Source organism: Tupaia chinensis, unplaced genomic scaffold, assembly GCF_000334495.1.
Source record: "Tupaia chinensis unplaced genomic scaffold, TupChi_1.0 Scaffold146304_1, whole genome shotgun sequence".
NCBI lineage: Eukaryota > Metazoa > Chordata > Mammalia > Scandentia > Tupaiidae > Tupaia > Tupaia belangeri.
In genome coordinates, this window is record NW_006206160.1 from 160223 (window position 1) to 180473 (window position 20251).

Genomic DNA, 20251 nt, shown 5'->3' on the forward strand with positions numbered 1-20251 from the left:
AGGTCACAGAAGGATTGATCTCTAATGTCCACCAGCTTGCATCCACCATCTCCCTCATCCAGGATCAGCTAGATTCCCTCGCAGAGGTGTTTCTACAAAATCGCAGGGGTTTGGACCTCTTACTTGCAGAGCAGGGAGGTCTTTGTCTTGCTTTGCAGGAATGGTGCTGCTTTTATGCCAACAAGTCTGGCATTGTCCGCGATAAGATCCATGACCTCCAAGAAGCCCTAAGGAACTGCAGACGACAACTGGCTGACAACTCCCTTCTAACTGTCTGGAATGGAATCCTACCTTTTATACTCCCGCTTCTCGGACCAATTGTTGGCCTGTTGGTTGTCTGTTCACTAGGCCCAGTCATCTTTAACAAATTGAAGTCATTCATCAGCCAACAGATAACATCCCTCCTTTCTCGACATATCCAGGTCCATTACACCAGACTGGAGATGGAGGACCTCGAAAATTATTCATCCACTAACCAGAGGCGCTGAGCAAGCTAGCCAATGATGGGTACGAGAGTTTTGGCCACCCTTGCCTGTTCCTCTACCTAAGACAGGACACCCATCTCTGCTATGGGTTGCTCCAATGACGGGTAATCGAGGCTGCATTTGGCCTTAACAACTCCAACCTAAGACAGGCACAGCTCCCCCTGGTTCCCAGTCTTTAATAAAACAAGGAAGAGGGATATGTGGGGAGCCACCCACATCAAAATGGCTGCCATGACCTTCACTGCTTAAAATGGCCGGGGCGACCTTGACACATACACCAGGAATGCAGACCTCCTGGTTCAGACAGAACTGACAGGTCCTCAATTAGGTCCCCTGTAAACCCCACCTACCTCCCTCTGCCTTGTGTATATAAGAAAGTGCTCTGGCCCTCAATAAACGAGCGAAACCTTCATACCATCAAGAGCTGTGACACTGTGTGAGCTGTGATACTTCTTTCGCTCCCGTGCTGAGACGCTGCGCCAGTTCCAGACCTCCGCCCCCTCGCTCGAGTTCTCTGTCCGATACGTCCCGCGGGCTGGGACACTTGATTACTTAAACTTATTGATTTTATTCATTGGGTCGCTGCTTTGAACAAATATACCTAAATGAAAAAATGGTAGTTCATATAAACCAATTCTTGCTATATTTACATTTTAAGATATATAAAAACAAAATCATGTAGTGCAAAGTAAAGATGTAAAAAATTAGTTTAATCCTTTTTTTTTTTTTTTGAGAGGTTTGTCTATAGGGCATGTGTGCTCTCCAGAAAGACACAGAGAGAGAGATGGAAAGTGAGAAATACCGGCCGCCGCCACCCGCAGGGGATATGGCCATACCGCAATCCCTTCTCCTCCATTCTCCTCTATGGATCTTGAGATCACATACACACATGCACCTGGCGTGATTTTAAGACAACAGGTCTGGGACTTGAACTGCGCTCGACAACATGGTAGTCAGGCAACATAGCCATTACGCCAACTGCTGGTCCCAATTTAATTCTGATTTATAGTCACACAATTTCATTTCAAGACTATTCAAATAACTCTATATAAATGTAATGTAGAAATGATATTGTACCTCTTTAAAACTAACAGGTCATTTTATCTTATCTTCATTGAGGATCAAGTCTTGATCATGGGGGTTTCTGTAAACAAAGTCTCCTACTTTAACAAGCAGCCAATTAGAGAAATTCTCATTAGGAAACCTCACTAAGTTGTAGATATCATATTGTGCTGTATGGTTTCTTTTTTTCCCTAGGGGCAGGTTGTATCCAGTATTATGGATGAATTGGCTTTTCCTCAGAAATGGATGAAGCTGTATGAGAGAAGCAATTTATAAATTAATGATACACAGTGATTTAATGTAGAAAATAAATTTTAGAAATAAAAAAATAGATTGTAAGGAAAAATCAATAAAATAAACTGACACATACACACACAAAGGAAATTAGGAGTGCATTTAATGTAGAGGTGGAAGGTGAATACCTATCAGTAATTCTTCTATTTCCACCTCCGTATTCTTCAGTTTTTTTATTTGTTTGTTTTTTGGTAGAGGTTCAGTTTGATTTTGGTGGTTACTATATTATGAGAAATAGAATTTTTTTTTATGAAAACAAGAGGAAGTAATTCAGTCTTATCAGAGAAATTGTAGATACATCCCAGATGGTTGTACAGAGACTGCTAAAATCTAGACAAATAAAGTCTGCTTTTGTGTCAATAATATGCTCTTTTTTTTTGAAGAGGTTTTTGCTGTAGGGCGCGTGCACTCGCCAGACAGAGAGAGAGAGAGAGACAGAAAGCAGGAGATTACCCCCTAAGGGGGATGGCCACGCAGCAATCCCTTCTCCTCCACTCTCCTCTCAGGATCTTGGGCACGCACGCCCGGCATGAGTTTAAGCCACTGGGTCTGGGACTCAAACTGCGGTCGACTACGTGGGAGTCCAGCGACATAGCCATTACGCTAACTGCTGGTCCCAATACCATGCTCTTTTCATTATCACACCTTTGTCATATATTTTGAGATTTAGGAGAGAGATGCTGTCTACTCTTTTTGTGCAGTATTACTTTGGCAAAATGTGATCTTTCATTATTGCAGAAAAATTTTATGATTTTTTTCCTAAATCTATGAAGAATGTCACTGGACATTTATTGGTATTATATTAAATATGCATATTAATTTGGGTAGAATTGATATTTTGTTTATATTAATTTTTCTGATCCAGAAGCATGGGCTGTCTTTCCACTTTTTTGTGTCATTTACAATTTGTTCTTTTAGCATTTTATAGTTTTTCTTATAGAGGTCCTTGACTTCTTCAGTTAGGTTTATTTCCAGGTATCTTATATCTTTTCCTGTTTATTGCAAATGGCATTGCTTTCTTCAACCCTGTCTCTGTCTGTTCATTATTCGTATACAGAAGTGCTATAGATTTTTGTATGGTTTATGCTTCTTGGAAGCTAATCTTGGTACTTCAAAAAGGGCACCATATAGATGGATAGTTGTTTTATTTTTGTATAATGGTTACTATTATATAAGTGCATGCATATGCCTGAACTCATTCAAATATATGTATTATATATGTGCAACCTTTATGAATATTAATTACACCTCAAATCATCATTTACAATGATAACAAGTAGGACCAGAAAGAGGCCTGGAGGTTGTGGTTGCTGCTTCCCACATGACCAAATGTGCAGTTTGAGTCCTGGTCCTGGGGCTTGAAAAAAGTGTGTTTGTGTGTGCCCAAAATCTGAAGAAGAGAATGGAGAAGGGTGTGCAGCATGGTCATTCAAAGTGTGATTTTTCATTTTTTTCTCTGTTTCTTCTCTCTATTTCTCTAGTGAGCACATGTGCCATCTAGCAAATGTTAAACTCAAAAAACTACATTTCCTTTTTTTTTCTGCATAGTAGGTGAATGAACTTGTCATAGAGAAACAGAGACAAACGGAAAGGGAGAGAAGAAAGCACCTCCAAGGGGACTTGTCTCACAACACCCTTACTTTTCCAACTCTTTCTCTTTTTGGATTTGGGCATGTATTCAAGAATGTCTAGCATGATTCTCAGACCACCAGATCCAGGACGTGAAGTGTCCAGTTGGTCATGTAGAATCTGGCTGCATTAACCATGATGTCATGGAGCTAATCCTATCCTTTTTATTTTTTTTAATGTTCTGTGACATTACAAGGAATAATTTCTTACAAAATATAAATTTTAAAATTTGAAGTTCTAAAGTTTTTTTTTTTAATGATAAACTCCTAACATTTGGGTTAATGACATTATGTTTCAGAAATCAACATTACTTGCTTATATGACTTTTATTTAAGTGTTTATTTTTTTGAAATGAAAATAATTTAAGTAGTCTATAGTCACATAAATGTTTTCATATTGACAAAAGTACATGCTTTGATCTTTTTCTTCTTCTTCTTCTTAAGCTTTCTATAGGGTGTGTGTATTTACCAGAGTGAGAGGGACAGAGAGAGTGAGAAATTACCCTGAGGGGATGGCCATGTCATAATTCCTTCTCCATTATCTTTGCAGGATTTGGGGCATGCACACACACATACTTGGTGTGTCTTCAAGCCAACAGGTCTGATACTGAAACTGCCTTCATCCATGTGGGATTCAGTGGCTTCAATTTCTATGCTACTTGCTAGCCTAAAATTACATGCTCTTTTAAGAATCGACTTTAAACTTTGTCGAAGTTTAAGTCAAATGTTATTGTTAGTACAATTAGAAATTAGATGAGGAACCACAGGTTTTTAGCTGCATGGTTAAGGCAGTTGGATCTCATATGACTGACTACATAGTTCAAGTCCTTGATCCTGTGGCTTGGAAAATACACCAGGCACATGTGCATATATACCCAAAATCCTGAGAGGAGAATGGAGAAGAGGGGTGATTTTTCACTTTTTCTCTCTTTATCTGCATCTCTCCAGGGAGCACACATGCAAACTAAAAAAAAAAAAAAAAAAGGAAAAAAAAATTATATGGGGAACTAAGCTGAAAGATGTTAATTTTACATGTATATATATTTTGCTTACTTGTTTTACTCAACATGTTTGACTAATATATTTATCCTCTCTGCATAAAGATATTTTATACATAATTTTTGGATTTAAATATGTTTGGTTTAAAATAAAAACTTATTTATAGATCAAGTAGGATACCCTGAGCTTATATGCACATAAGTAGTTTCATATTTTAAAAATCAAACCAAGGTCCCCACGCACATGTTTCTTGCACATGGTGTAAGTATAAATAAGTCTAAAATAATTTTTTTCATGATTGATTTTAGAATATTTTGTAAAACTGATTTCAGATATCACTATAAACATTACATAGAGGAATTGAGCCACAGCATCTACATCAGTATATGTGAAATAGCTAGAGGCAGATATGCTCATTATGTCAGTATTTACTGACATTGGATACATTCCTAGAAAACACATACATTGTAAAATTGACCAGTTTTTAATCTATGCTTTGTCATGGATCTTTTCTTGGATACTTTACAGTTAGGAAATATTTTGGGGGGCATGATAATTTTTAACTCTAAGTTCCCAGTGGCAAAATACTCTAAGTAGGTATAACAATTACCCATATACTTAGACCTAATGTAAATTATTTTTGATTTTGTCTGAACCTGTTCATCTTGAGAGATGAAAGCATAGTCATGACATTATTAATAAAGTATCTCCCAATCTTATCAGGTGCCTGATGTATGTGCTGGTTGTGGAGTATATTTACCTGCCAGGGAAGAAACACAGGCTGGTTCGCATCTTCTGGAGGTCCCATTTCTGTTATCTTAAAAAGTATCTCATGAAGGACTTGGGTCACCACATAGACAGCATGATAGACAAAAAAGCTGGAATCAAACACAGTCATCATGTCTATACCAGGTGGCATTAACTCCAGGGAAGAATTGGTTGGGCACACTTTAGTTCCTCTACATAATGATGTAGTAAATGTACAATTAGAAAAGTTCAGCCAGAATTTCCTAAAGTAAACATCTTCTGGGTTGACTGTCTTGAGAAATTGTTGAAAGTCAGAGATTTTTCTTTTCTGGTGTGAAAATAAGAGACTTCCATGGAATAAGTATGGTGTAAAACGCATATAAGAAAAAATGTCTTTCCACTCTGATGAGTGGAGATTTTTCATGATCCACATTTTTTCCAAAATTAAATAGGTATCTTTTTCTATTATCAATGTATAGACACTCTCTATATCACCATATATAATTTACACATTTGCAGATGAAGCCCTGATCTTAGGCAGAGAAGACAGACCATTCTGAATAGCAATACCTGATGGGGCAAAGAGCCTTTCTATGAAAGCCACACAAATGTTCTTTTTCATTACTTCTGCCTTCAGATCCTGAAGGAACTGCTCCCCTCGCATATCATTAGTTACAAAGAGACCCACCCATGTCCAGGCAAAATGCAGCAACAACCTGATAATTCCATGAGCCAAAGAGTTTTCCTTGGTAGCCACCTGATAAACTGATGGAAACTTGGTATTATCACTTAGCATGGGATCAAAAGGACCATATGTGACCTGAATAAGATAAGAAGTACCCTGATTGTAAACAGTGGAATTTGGGGTTGGAGTAGTTCCCTTTATTTATTTTTAATTTTATTATGTTAAAAATAATTTTATACATTTAATAACCGTACATTAACCTAGCTTGTAAAAAGAATTTTCCTAGCATTAACACACTACACATCAGTCCAGTGAAAGATCTCCTACACTATATCAACAGTTTTCCACTTCTGCATCCCCCAGATATATATACTCTCTATTTTTCTTTTGAGTCTCTTCCTTTCACCTTCCCCCAGCTCCCATCCTCTTCCCACATTGTATCTAGTATTTGTAACCATTTTTCCATACTTGTATGTCCTCCAATATTTGTTTCTGCCATAGTGTGGAATTTGGTATGTATTAAGTGGAGACATGCAATGTCTTTCTTTCATAGACTGACTTGCTTTGCTCAGAAGTAAGTCTTCATATTCATATACTTACTATCAAATGTCAGGGTATTGTTTTTATGACTGAGTGGTATTCCATAGCATATTCTGTGTGCCACACTTTTCCAAGCCATTTTTCCATTCATAGACATTTGGGTTGCTTTCATGTCTTAGCAATGGGAATAATGCTGCAATAACCATGGATGTACAAGTACATTTCTGACCGAGTACATTCCTGTCCTTTGGGTAGATACCAGAAGTGAAATTGCTGGACCATATGGTACTTCTATTTATTGGTCTTTGAGGAACCTATAGATTGTTCCCCACAGCAGCTGTACTAATTTACATTCCCACAAACAGTGCAGAGTTCCACTTTACCACAGCTTTGGCAGCACTTATCATTGTGTATATTATTACTTAACCATTCTGACTAGTTAGGTGTTATCTATTGTGACTGATTTGCATCTCACTTATCACAAGGATTGTTGAGCATTTTTTCATCTGCTTTTTACTGTTTATATGTCTTCTTTAGAGAATTGTCTAGTCAGCTCATTTTCCCATCTTCCAATTGGGTTGATCATTTTTTATTTCTGAGTAAGCCATTTGAGTTCCGTGTAAATTCTGGTTATCAGTCCCTTGTCTGAGGGATACTTTGCAAATAAATTATCCTATTTCTAAGGTTGTATAGTGAATCTAAATATTGTTTCTTTTGCTGTGCAGAAGCTTCTTAATTGATGTAATTCCGCTTGTCTAATTTCGAGTTTATTGTATAAGCTTTGAGAGTCTTATTCAAGAAGTTTTTGCCTACCCTGATGTCTCCAAGAGTTTTCCCTGTGTATTCCTCCAGAAGTTTTATAGTTTGTGGCCTTAGGTTTAGATCTTTGATACATTTTACATAGATTTTTCATTAAAAGTCAGATATAGGGGTCCAGTTTTATCTTTCTGCTGGTGGATACCTAGTTTTCCCAGCACCATTTGTTAAAGACATTTTCTTTTTTTCCACTGGATTAACTGGTGTCCTTTGTCAAAAAACAATTGGCTGTATGTTTTGAGGTTTATTTCTGGGGTCACAGTTTTGTTACATTGGTCCACATGCCTGTTTTTAGGCTGGCACCATGCTATTTTGATTATTATAGCTTTGTGATATATTTTGGGGTCAGACAAAATAGTTTGTGGTCCTCCTTCATTCCTTTTGTGCAGTATTTCCTTGCCAATATGAGGTCTTTTATAATTCCAGAAAAATTCTGTGCTTGTCTTTTCTCAATCTGTGAAAAATGTCTGTGATGCTTTGATTGGGATTGCATTAAATAAGTATATTACCTTGGGTAGAATTGCCAATTTTGTTATATTAATTCTCTGATCCAGAACAGGGGATGTCATTTAACTTTTTTGTCATTTTCTATTTTGTTTATGAGATTTCTATAGTTTTCATTGTAGAGATCTTTGATCTCTTTGTTTAAGTTTACTCATATGTATCTTATAGCTTTTCTAGTTATTGTAAATGGGATCGTATTCTTCAGTTCTACCTCAGTTTGCTCATTGTTGGTTTATAGACATGCTATATATTTTTGTATTTGATTTTCTATCCTGCCACTTTATTTTATTCATTTATCACTTCCAGGAGTTTTTTCATGGACACCTTTGGGACTTCTATGTATATAATCATATCTGAAAACAGAATTTTATCCCTCCTTTCCCTATTGGAGTACTTTTCATTTTATTCTCTTTTCTGATTGTGCTGGCTAGCACTGCCAGAACTATTATGAAAAGGAGTGGAGAAAGTGGGCAGCCTTGTCTTTTACTAGTTTTTAATTAAAAAGCTTTTAGCTTTTCTCCATTCAGTATGATGATAGCTATGGGTTTTTCATAGGTTACTTTTATTGTGTTCAGAAATGTCCCATCTGTGCTGATTTTGCTGAATATTGGCTATGAAGGGATGTTGTATTTTATCAAATGATTTTTCTGCATCAATTGATATAATGATGTGATTTTAAAAATTTATTTTTACTAATTTGTGTATTACACTTATTTTTTTGTGTACATAGAACCACACTTGCATTGCTGCAATAAAGCCTAATTGGTCATGATCTACAATCTTTTTATGTGTCATTAGGTATGATTTGCTCGTACATTATTGAGAAATTTTACATTTATATTTATCAGAGTTATTGGACTGTGGTAGGTTTTTTATAGATTTTTTTTTGTCCTGTTATTGTCTGTTTTAGAGATAAAGAGTAATGGAGGGGGACCAGCAGTTAGCATAATGTCTATGTCGCTGAACTCCCATGTAGTCGACCGCAGTTTGAGTCCTGGACCTGGTGGCTTAAACTCACACCGGGCACGTGTGTGTGCGTGCCCAAGATCCCGAGAGGAGAATGGAGGAGAAGGGATTGTGGCATGGCCATCCCCCCGGGGGGTGATTTCTTGCTTTCTATCTCTCTGTCTCTGTCTGTCTGTCTGGTGAGTGCACACACCCTATAGCAAAAACCTCTCCCCCCCTCCAAAAAAAAAAAGAGTAATGGAGGCTTCATAAAATAAATTTGAGAGGATTTCTTCCTCTCTGATTTTTGGAAATACTTTGAGTAGGATGGAGTTTAGCTATTCTTTAAAAGTTTTCTAGGATTCAGAAATGAAGCCATCAAGACCTGGGTTTTTCTTTATAGGGTGGTTATTTGTTACTGGTTCACTCTTGGTTTTTTAGGTGTTTATTCAGGATTTCTATGTCTTCCTAATTCAATTTAGGTAGATTATATGTGTCCAGGAATTTGTTCATCTCCCAGATTTTCTTTTTTTTTTTTTTTTGAGAGTTATTTTTGCTATAGGGCACCAGACAGACAGATAGAGACAGAGAGACAGAAAGTGAGAAATCACCCCCCAGGGGAGGGGGGCCACGCCACAATCCCTACTCAACCATTCTCCTCTCGGGATCTTGGGCATGCACGTACACATACCCGGTGTGAGTTTAAGCCACCAGGTCTGGGACGTGAACCACGGTCGACCACGTGGGAGTCCAATGACATAGCCACTACGTTAACTGCTGGTCCCCATCTCCCAGATTTTCTTGTTTGTCAGCATATACTTGCTTATAGTATTTGGTAATGATGTTTTGTATTTATGTTATATGTGTTGTACTATTTCCTATTTCGCTGTGAATCTAATTTATCTGATTAATTTCTCTCTTCTTTGTAATTAGTTTTGCTAATGCTATTTCAATTTTATTTATCTTTTTTTTTTATAGATTTTTGCTACAGGGTGTGTGCACTTGCCAGAGAGACAGAGGGAGACAGAGAGACAGAAAGTGAGAAATCACCCCCCCAGGGGGAGGGAGACACTGCAGAATCTTCTCCTTCATTCTCCTCTTGGGATCTTGGGCACGCATGCACATGTGCCCAGCATGAGTTTAAGCCACCGTGTCCAGGACTTGAACTGCAGTCGACTACATGGGAGTTCAGGGACCTAACCGTTATGCTAACTGCTGGTCCCCAATTTTGTTTATCTTTTCAAATAACCAGTTTTTTGTTTCATTTTCTTCTTGTAGAGTTGATTTATTCTCTATTTTATTTATTTCTCTTCAAATCTTTATTATTTCTTTACTTCTGGTCTTTTGAGTTTTTTGTTTTTGTTTTTTTTTTGTTACTGCCTTTCCAATTCCCTGAGGCATGTTATCAGGTTATCTATTTCTAATCTTTCCATCTTTTTTCTATGTAGACTAATAGCTATAAAATTTCCTCTTATGATGGCCATTGCTGTGTCCCACAGGTAATGGAAAGTCATGTATTCATTAATATTGGTTTCAATGAGTCTTTTGATTTTAGTCTTAAATTCTTTAGTAGTTGTAAAGTCATTCAAGAGTAGAACGTTTAGTTTCTGCATACTCACGTATTTTTGATAATTTTTTCTAAAGTTAATTTCAAATTTAATTCCATCATGATTGGTGAAGATGCTAGATATAGTTCTATGCCTTTGAATTTGTTAAGGCTTGTTTTATGCCTTATCGCATGGCCTATTTTGGAAAAGTTCCATGAAGAGCTGAGAAAAATATATATCTTTTGTTTTTTTGTTGGTAGTTTCTATAGATGTCTGACAAGTCCATTTGATTTGTGGTATAATTTTTATCCTATATCTCTTTGATTATTTTTTTTTTATCTAGATGATCTGTCTAAAGGTGATAGTGGGATGTTGAGATCCCAATTTTGTGTGTTGCAGTCTATATCCCTAATAGCTTTAGGAGGCTTTTCTTCACATATTTCAGCTTTCCTGAGTTGGGTGCATAGCTATTTATAAGTGTTATATGCTTTTGATGTTTTGGTCCTTTTATTACCGTATAATGTCCTTCTTTATATCCTTTTACAGTTTGGTCTTAAAGTCAATTTTGTTTGCAATCAGTACTGTGACTTCAGTCCCTTTTTTTTTTTGTAGAGGTTTTTGCTATAGGGCGCGTGCGCTCGCCAGACAGACAGAGAGAGACAGAGAGATAGAAAGCAGGAAATCACCCCCCAGGGGGGATGGCCACGCCGCAATCCCTTCTCCTCCATTCTCCTCTCGGGATCTTGGGCACGCACGCACACGCGCCCGGCGTGAGTTTAAGCCACTGGGTCCGGGACTCGAACCGCGGTCAACTACGTGGGAGTCCAGCGACATAGCCATTATGCTAACTGCTGGTCCCAGTCCCTTTTTGACATCTGATTGCATGGAATAACTTTTTCTAGCCCTGCACTTTTAGTCTATGCATGTCTTTATCCATGATGTATGCTCCCTGTAGATAGCAGATAGAGGGTTTCTGTTTTTTTGTTGTTGCTGTTGTCGTTTTTTTTTTTTTTTTTCCATTCATGCTGTCTGTGTCTATTGGTTGGAAAATTTAATGCATTGACATTCAATTATTACAGTTAATTGCAGACTTGCTTCTTTCAATTTCTTAGCCATTTTTTTTTGTTATTTTTCCATTATTTCTGTTTGTCTTTTTTAAAATTTTCTTTCTATAGCACTCCCATTGGTACTTCTTGAAGACCCGGTTTAATGTCGGTAAATTCTTTCAAGCTTTGTTTATCTGAGATTATTTTTATCTTTTCTTTTCATTTGAAGGATAGTCTTGCTGGGTCTTGTACTCTTGATAGAAATTGTTTTCTTGGGAACCAGCACTTAGCATAATGGCTATATTGCTGGACTCCCACATAGTCGACCGCGGTTTGCGTCCTGCACCCGGTGGCTTAGAGCTCACGCTGGGCACATGTGTGTGCGTGCCCAAGATCCCAAAAGGAGAATAGAGGAGAAGGGATTAAGGCGTGGCCATCCCCCATGGGGAGTGATTTCTCGCTTTCTATCTCTATGTCTCTCTTTGTCTGTCTGGCGAGCGCCCACACCCTATAGCGAAAAAACCTCTCCAAAAAGAAAGAAAGAAAGAAAGAAATTGTTTTATTTTAGTGTTTTTATTTATTTATTTTTCCTACAGGACACGTGTGCTTGCCAGAAAGACAGAGAAAGACAGAGAGATAGAAAACAATAAATCACCACCCAGGAGGGCTGGCCATGTTGTAATCCCTTCTTCTCCAGTCTCCTGTCAGGATCTTGGATACACACACACACACACACGTGACCAGCATGAGTTTAAGCCATTGGGTTGGGACTCGAGCCAGAGTCGACTACATGGGAGTTCAACAACAGAGCCATTACGCCAACTGCTGGTCCCCCTTTTAGTGTTTTAAGTATGTCTATTCATTATTTTCTCACCTTCATTGTATGTGATGACAGGTCTGATGTTCGCCTAGTAGGATAACCTTTGTACATGTCTTAATGTTTCTCTCTGGCCATTTTTAAAATCTTGTCTTTGTGATTTTTACAATTTTGGCTATGATGTGTCTTGAAGAGGATCTTATTATGTTGATTCTACCTGGGTCTTTTGTATTTCTTGGGTCTGGATGTCTCAGTATTTTTCTAGATTTAGTAGTTTTATTTTCTGCAAGTATTTTATGCAATAGGTCACTTCTGCCCCTGTCTGGTTCTTTGCCTTCTGTAGCATCTATTATTTGGATATTTGGGCATTTAATGTTGTCTAATATTTACTTTCAGATGCCCTGACTGGGCAGGGGGCTTTACATGCAGATGGCTGCCTAGGGGGCACATAATTTTCCTTTGTTTTCTAATACTTGGGGCTCAGGCTGAAATTCATCCCTGCCTAAGATTTCCTGACAGGATAGGAGACTTCCAATGGAGTTGTTTCCTTTAAACAGGGAGAGGGAAGAGATATTTCTCTACCTTAAAAGATTATGATTATTGAGAAAGTCTGCTGTGAAGGTGATCCTATTTTCTAATTCTGGGCAATAGAAGACTATTTATCAGTCCCACTGCTTTTAGGAAAGTGTATGTGACTAGTTCAAGTAACAGGCATTACTTCTAACACAAAGCAGGAAAGAAAAAAGTGTACAGTTTCATGTACTTTCTATCTTCTTCAGTGAGAACTGAAGAAGGTATAAACTTCATAAAAATTATAAACAAAAAGACAGTGATTCTGCCATCCTTAGTTCATGTGACTTATATATCAGAGGCTTCCTGCCATAGGTTAAATGTAACATCTAGTAACATTTAAGGATTAATTATTTTATTGTATTTATCTTCTGATATAGTAAACTTAGCTCATTTCCAGAGAAAATATTATTATATGTTTTCTTCAAATATGCAGGACATACTCACTGATATTTTTTAAATATGATTTTTTATGGATTATTTTTGTTCTTGTGGCATACCATCCAGTTTGTGCTCTTTGCTTCTGAGTCTCAATCTAACCACTGGACACTTGGGCCTGGTCTTGTCAGGCCTCTTCTTGTGAATGCACCCAGGTTCCCAAGATTATCTTAGGAACTTGGGGACTCCTTCCCCCTAGAAATCTCTGCTGAGGGTCTCAACACACCCAGCAGGACACTTGGGCCTGGTCTCAACTGGTCTCTGGTGAGTGCACCACCACCACCCAGGGTTATCTTTGAAACTTGTGGTAGACAAACCTGTGTACTGTACTGTGTGCAGAATGTGACTAGACACTCTTCACTATTTCTCTTTAGCTTATTTCCACCTAATCAAAATCTGAAAGTTTGGTATAGGAACCAACTACCTGAACTAACTGGTACAAGCTTTCTCAGCTCTTATCTGGGAGACACAGCCCTATAATAGGAACACACCTAGAAAATAAGGGTAAAATCCCTTCTTCCAATAGTACAGAATCTATTCTAATAAATAGGAAAAAGTGAATATTTAATCACAAGACCAAAGACCAGTATAGATATCATGAAATATGAGAAAACAAGGGGGAAACTCTCCCTTAGGTGAGTGTTGTAACCCTCACCAATAATGGGCAGTTCAAAAACTTCACAGAAATGTCTGCAAAAACCCATTTGGAGACTGGTTCAAGCCTGTGGCAGTGCTGGACTCCAGGCTGCCTGTGACTGCAGACCCTAATGGCCTGGACCCGTTGGATGCTCATCCTTCACTCTTTTCCCACTTGCCTTTGAACTCTCAGAGTCTCAGTGTTTTGAATAGAGCATGGTGCGTAACAATTTATTTTTTCTTTTCTCTTGAGCTTAAGCTTATTAAGAAAGTTGGAGGTTAACCACTCCTTAGAAACAGGGAGGTCTTTGGATCACTCAGGACCAGTGAAAACAGTACATGGTACTGGTGAGTAACAGATAGGCAGACCAGAAGTGAGATTGCCAATTTTCTAATCCTGCACACCTTTTAACATTCAGAGATATCTTGAATAAGTTAGGAAGTAATGTACAGATTACCATATGACTAGGAACAATTGCAGAGGTTCAAGAAATATGAGTAATTAACAAAAGACCTCTCCCCCAAGGGAAATCATCAAGCCCATATCACCCACAATGGACGTCGTGGACATATCAGATAAGGAATTCAAAATATTTGTAGTGACCCAACTGATATGGAAGAAATAAGAGAAAATGAGCTCCAGAATATGAGAAAGTCCTTTCATGATTTGAAAAAAGAAATAGATACCTTAAACAAGAACCAAATGGAACTTCCAAGGTTGAAGAATGTGATACAGAAAATCACAACGTCCCTTGAAAGTATTATAAGTAGATTAGATCAGGCATAAGATATAATCTTGAATGTAGAAGACAAAACATCTGACCTAGAAGAAAGTATTAAGAAGATTGAGAAAACAACTAAGAAAAATAAGGAAAATATATGAGGAATACTGTATACCATCAAGCACCCCAACATCCAGATAATGGGTATCCCAGAAGAGGAAGAAAATAATAAGGTAATTGATCATTTATTTCATGAAATGCTGGAAGAAAACTTTCCAAAACTAGAAAGGTATTTAAATATCCAGACCCAAAGAATACATAGGACCCCAAGTAGAATCAAACCAAGAAGATCCTCTCCAAGGCATGTCATAGCCAGATTGGCAAAAACAACAGAAAAAGACAAGATACTAAAGTGGACAATAGGGTACACCATCAGGCTAATATTGTACCTCCTAGTTTAAACAATGCAGGCAAGGAAAGAATGGAGAAATATATTCAAAGTGTTGAATGAAAAACAATTTTAACCAAGAATACTATACTCAGCAAGATTATCTTTCATATGAGAAAAAAATGATAAAAACATTCTCGGATAAACAAAATCTGAGGGAATTTAAAAACTGCAGACCAGCTCTTCAAGAGGTTCTGAAGGGATTGCTACACCAGGAAAACTAAAACGTTAGATGGACAGTTATAAGAGAACAAAAAGCAACTAAGAAAATGACTCACTTAATGATAAGAACAGGTCCAGAAATATCAATAACATTGAATGTCAATGGATTAAATTCTCCAGTTAAGAGATGCAGACTGGCTGAGTGGATTAAAAAAAAAAATCACAGAAACCCTCTATCTGTTGCCTTTAAGAAAATGATCTTATGGATAAAGACACACATAGACTAAAAGTGAAGGACTGGAAAAAGATATTCCATGCGAATGGGACAAGTAGGCTTTAAGTCAAAGACTGTAAAAAGAGACAAAGAAGGGCACTAAATAATACTAAATGGGGTAATCCAGCAAAAGACATAACACTTATAAATATCTATTCACCCAACTCAGGAGCACCTAAATATGTGAAGGAAAGACTGCTGGAGCTAGAAAGAGAGATAAAGAGAAACACTATATTTGTTGGGGATATCAACACCCCATTATCTCCTTTAGACAATTTTTCTATGCTAAAAATAAATAGATACAAGACCTAAATGATGCTATAAATTGAATGGGCTTGATAGATATCTATAGATCTTTCCATCCTAGGATGACAAAATATACATTTTTCTCATCCCAGCATGGAACCTTTTCAAAGATTTACCATATGTTAGAAAACAAATCAAACCTTTACAGGTTCAAAACCATAGAATCTATATTCAGTATCTTCTCTGACCATGATGAAATTAAACTCATGTGTCATTTCAAGAAATACCCTCGAAAATACAAGAACACACGGAAACTGAACAATCTACTTCTGAATGACTTCACTACTGAAGAAATTTAATCTGTAATCAAAAAATTTATGGAAACAAATCATAATGAGTACACAAGTTTCCATAATCTATGGGGCACAGCAAAAGCAGTCTTAAGAGGGAAATTTATAGCAATTAGTGTGCATAAGAAAAAGATGGAAAGGTGACAAATAGATAACCTAACATTGTACCTCAGGTAACTAGAAAATGATAATCAAAAAACCCCTAAAAAATGTCAGGCAAAAAGAAATAATAAAAGTTTGAGCAGCAATAAATGAAATAGAAAATAAATGAACCATACAGAAAATAAATGAAAGCAAAAGCTGGTTCTTTGAAAAGATTAACAAGATCAACACACCACTGGCTAGACTGACAAAGAAGAAGAAAGAAAGAAACCAGATAAATCAAATATGTGATGAAACAGGCAACATTACAACAGAAGTAATAGAAATACTAAATTCATTAGAGGATACTATGAGCGACTATATGCCAACAAACAAGATAACTTGCAGTAGATGGACAAATTCCTGGGTGCATATAATCTATCAAGATTGAATCAGGAGACCAGCAGTTAGGGTAATGGCTATGTCTCTGGACTCCCATGTAGTTGACTGTGGTTCATGTCCCGGACCCAGTGGCTTAAAACTCACACTGGGCACGTGTGTGTGTGTGCCCAAGATCCTGAGAGGAGAATGGAGGAAAAGGGATTGTGGCATGGCCATCCCCCCTGGGGGGTGATTTCTCACTTTTTGTCTCTGTGTCTTTCTCTGTCTGCCTGGTGAGTGCATGAACCCTATAGCAAAAACCTCTGCAAAAAAAAAAAAAAAAAAAATTGAATTGGGAGGACATAGAAAATCTGAATAGACCCATAACAAGCAAGGAGGTTGAATCAGTAATAAATAATCTCCCAGCAACAAACAGCCCAGGTCCAGATGGCTTTGCTTCTGAATTCTACAAAACCTTTAAGGAAGAATTAATCCCTATTTTACTCAAATTATTTCTAGAGATTCAAAAGGAAGGAAACCTTCCAAATTCATTTTATTAAACCTCCATCATCCTGATTAACAAAACAGATAAGAACATCACACAAAAGGAGAACTACAGACCAATATCATTGATAAATAGATGCAAAAATTTTCAACAAGATACTTGCAAACCATATCTAACAGCCTATAAGAAAAATTACTCACCAAGACCAAATAGGCATTATCCCGGGGATGCAAGGATGGTTCAACATACACAAGGCTATAAATATAATACACCATATTAACAGAAAGAGAGAAAAGCCATATGATCATTTCAATTGATGCAGAGAAAGCATTTGATAAAATACAAAATCCATTCATGATTAAGACCCTGAGTAAAACAGGTATAGAAGGATCATTTTCAACAAAATAAAAGCTGTATCTATAAAAAAATCTACAGCTAACATTGTACTGAATAGGAAACAGCTGAAAGCTTTCTACTAAAAATTGTTACTAGGCAAGTCTGTCCACTTTCTCCATCGCTTTTTAATATAATGCTGGAAGTCTTAGCTAATGAAATCAGAAAAGAGCAATATAAAAGGCATTCAAATAGGCAAAGAAGAGTTGAAAGTATTTTTATTTGCAGATGACATAATGATATACTTAGAAGACCCAAAGGTGTCCATGAAAAAACTTCTTGAAATAATAAGTGAATACAGTAAAGTGGCAGAATAAAAAAAAATCAACATCCAAAAATCTGTAGCATTTCTATATATGAATAACAAGATATATGAATAACAAGTGGGATGAAGTAAGGCTGAAAAAAGGAATCCCTTTCACCGTAGCCACAAAAATGTATAAGATACATAGGGATAAACCTAAAGTCAAAGACCTTTATAAAGAAAACTATGAAAATCTTGAAAAAGGTATTCAAAGTGACATAAAAATGTGGAAAGACATCCCATGTTCATGGATTGGAAGAATTAACATAATCAAAGTGGCAATTCTACCCAAATTAATCTACATATTTAATGCTATTCAAATCAAAATACCAGAGATATTCTTCACAGACCTAAATAAAACAATCATAGAATTTGTCTGGAATTATAAAAGACCTTGTATTGCCAAAGCAATCCTGCACAAGAAGAGGCAGGCTTATCACTCCCTGATCCCAAGATATACTATAAAGCTGTGATTATCAAAACAGTATGGTATTGGCACAAAAATAGACATGTGGACCAATGGAATATAATAGAAACTCCAGAAATAAACTCCAAATCTTATACCCAACTGATTTTTGACAAAGAATACCAGTCAATCCATTTGGATAAGAAAAACCTCTTTAGCTAATGGTGCTGGAAAAACTGGGCATCTACCTGCAGAAAGATGAAACTGAATCCACATCATTCACTATTAACAAAAATCTACTCAAAATAGATCAACGATCTGACCCTAAGATATCAAACTATAAAACTGCTAGTGGAAAATGCTGAGGAAACTCTGGGAGACATTGGAGTAGGCAAAAACTTCTTAAATAAGACTCCTAAATCACAGGTAAGAATCCCTTAAATAGACAAGTGGGACTATATGAGACTAATAAGTTTCTGCACAGCAAAGGACACAGTAACAAGTGTGAATCAACAACCCTCACAATGGGAGACTATTTTTGTATTATATGCCTCAGACAAGGGACTGATAACTAGAATACACAGGGAACTCAAGTGTCTTACACCCCCCCCCAAAAAAAATAAATATGATTAACCCAATTAAAAGATGGGAAAATGAGCTGAACAAAAATCTCACTAAGGAAGACATACAAACAGTCAAAAAACTTATAAGAAAATACTCAACATTACTCATCTTAAGGGAGATGCAGATTAAAACCACAATGAGATACCACCTAACCCCTGTTGGAATGGAAAGGTTAAAAATGAAAAGTGTTGGCAGGGATGTGGTGAAATGGAATTTTCCTACACTATTGGTGAATATGTAAACTGATTCAGCCACTAAACATACGTAAGACCATAAATATAATACACCATATTAACAGAAAGAGAGAAAAAACATATGATCATTTCAATTGATGCAGAGAAAGCATTTGATAAAATACAACATCCATTCATGAGTAAGACCCTCAGTAAGATAGGTGTAGAAGGATCATTTCTCAACAATAAAAGCTGTATCTTGTATCTATTGTGGAGAACAATATGGAGGTTCCTCAAAGGTCTACAAATAGAACTACCATTTGATCCATCATTCCTACTTCTGGGTATATACCCAAAGGACAGGAAAATGCTCAATCGAAAAAGTACTTGCACATCAATGTTTATTGCAGCTTAATTTATGATTGCTAAGACATGGAACCAACCCAAATGCCCACAAACTGATGAATGTATTTAAAAAGTGAGGCACATATACTCTATGGAATACTACTCAGCCATAAAAAACAACATAAAAGACCTTGGCATTTGATAGAAAGTGGTCAGATATGAAGGACCTATTGCTGAGTGAAGTAAGCCAGGATATGAAAGAAAGATAGTGTATAGATCCACTTAATATATACCAACTATCCATACTTTATGGTAGATATTGAAATACTGGAGAGCATGAAATCAGTGAAAATAGTTAGTGATGATAAGACAGTGTGGAACAGGGTGGGAGAAGAGAAGAGTATGGATAAGGATAACAAGAGAACATATAGAGAGATATGACATTAGTGGGATTTAAATATGGTTTATTACCTGTTGCTGATGACATGTATAGTCTTCTCAACTGGCCAGGTCTGAGAAGTATATCATGTTGTGTAAAGTCTTTTTACAAACAAAATGATAAACAGTGATTGGATATTTAAAAAATAATTGGAATAATGATAATCTGGAAAAAATGAAAAGCTGTTGGATGATGATGATGGGGATGATGTCTTTGCATTGGCTGATATGCATGGTATTCCTTCTGGAAAAAGAAATGTAATACACTGTAAAGTTATATGTGATTCAATGTAATATAAACAAGATTATGATAATAATAAAATAAAATAAAATAAAGGAAAAAGAAAAAAGAAATAGAGAAAAATTATGTATATATATGGAAAATTATTGATGATAATATATATGATTAAGCCACTATACAGTATATTCTAGATGGGAAATCATACTTTGCATGCTGTGACAATGCTCAGTGAAAGAATGTAAATTAATTAATTAAAAATTAAAATTAAAAATTAAAAATCTGAAAAAGAACTCTGAACATTCATAGAGACAAAACTTAATGAGATATGAGAAAACACAGAATAGTTTCCAGGAAATGAGAAAATTATTCTATTAGATGAAAGAAGAATTCCACAAAGAG

At 36.6% G+C, this 20251-nt stretch overlaps 1 pseudogene; it reads right to left on the reverse strand.

Annotated features, from left to right (window-relative positions):
- Positions 1-20251, reverse strand: part of LOC102480014 (vomeronasal type-2 receptor 116-like) — a 43026-nt pseudogene that overhangs the window by 8860 nt on the left and 13915 nt on the right.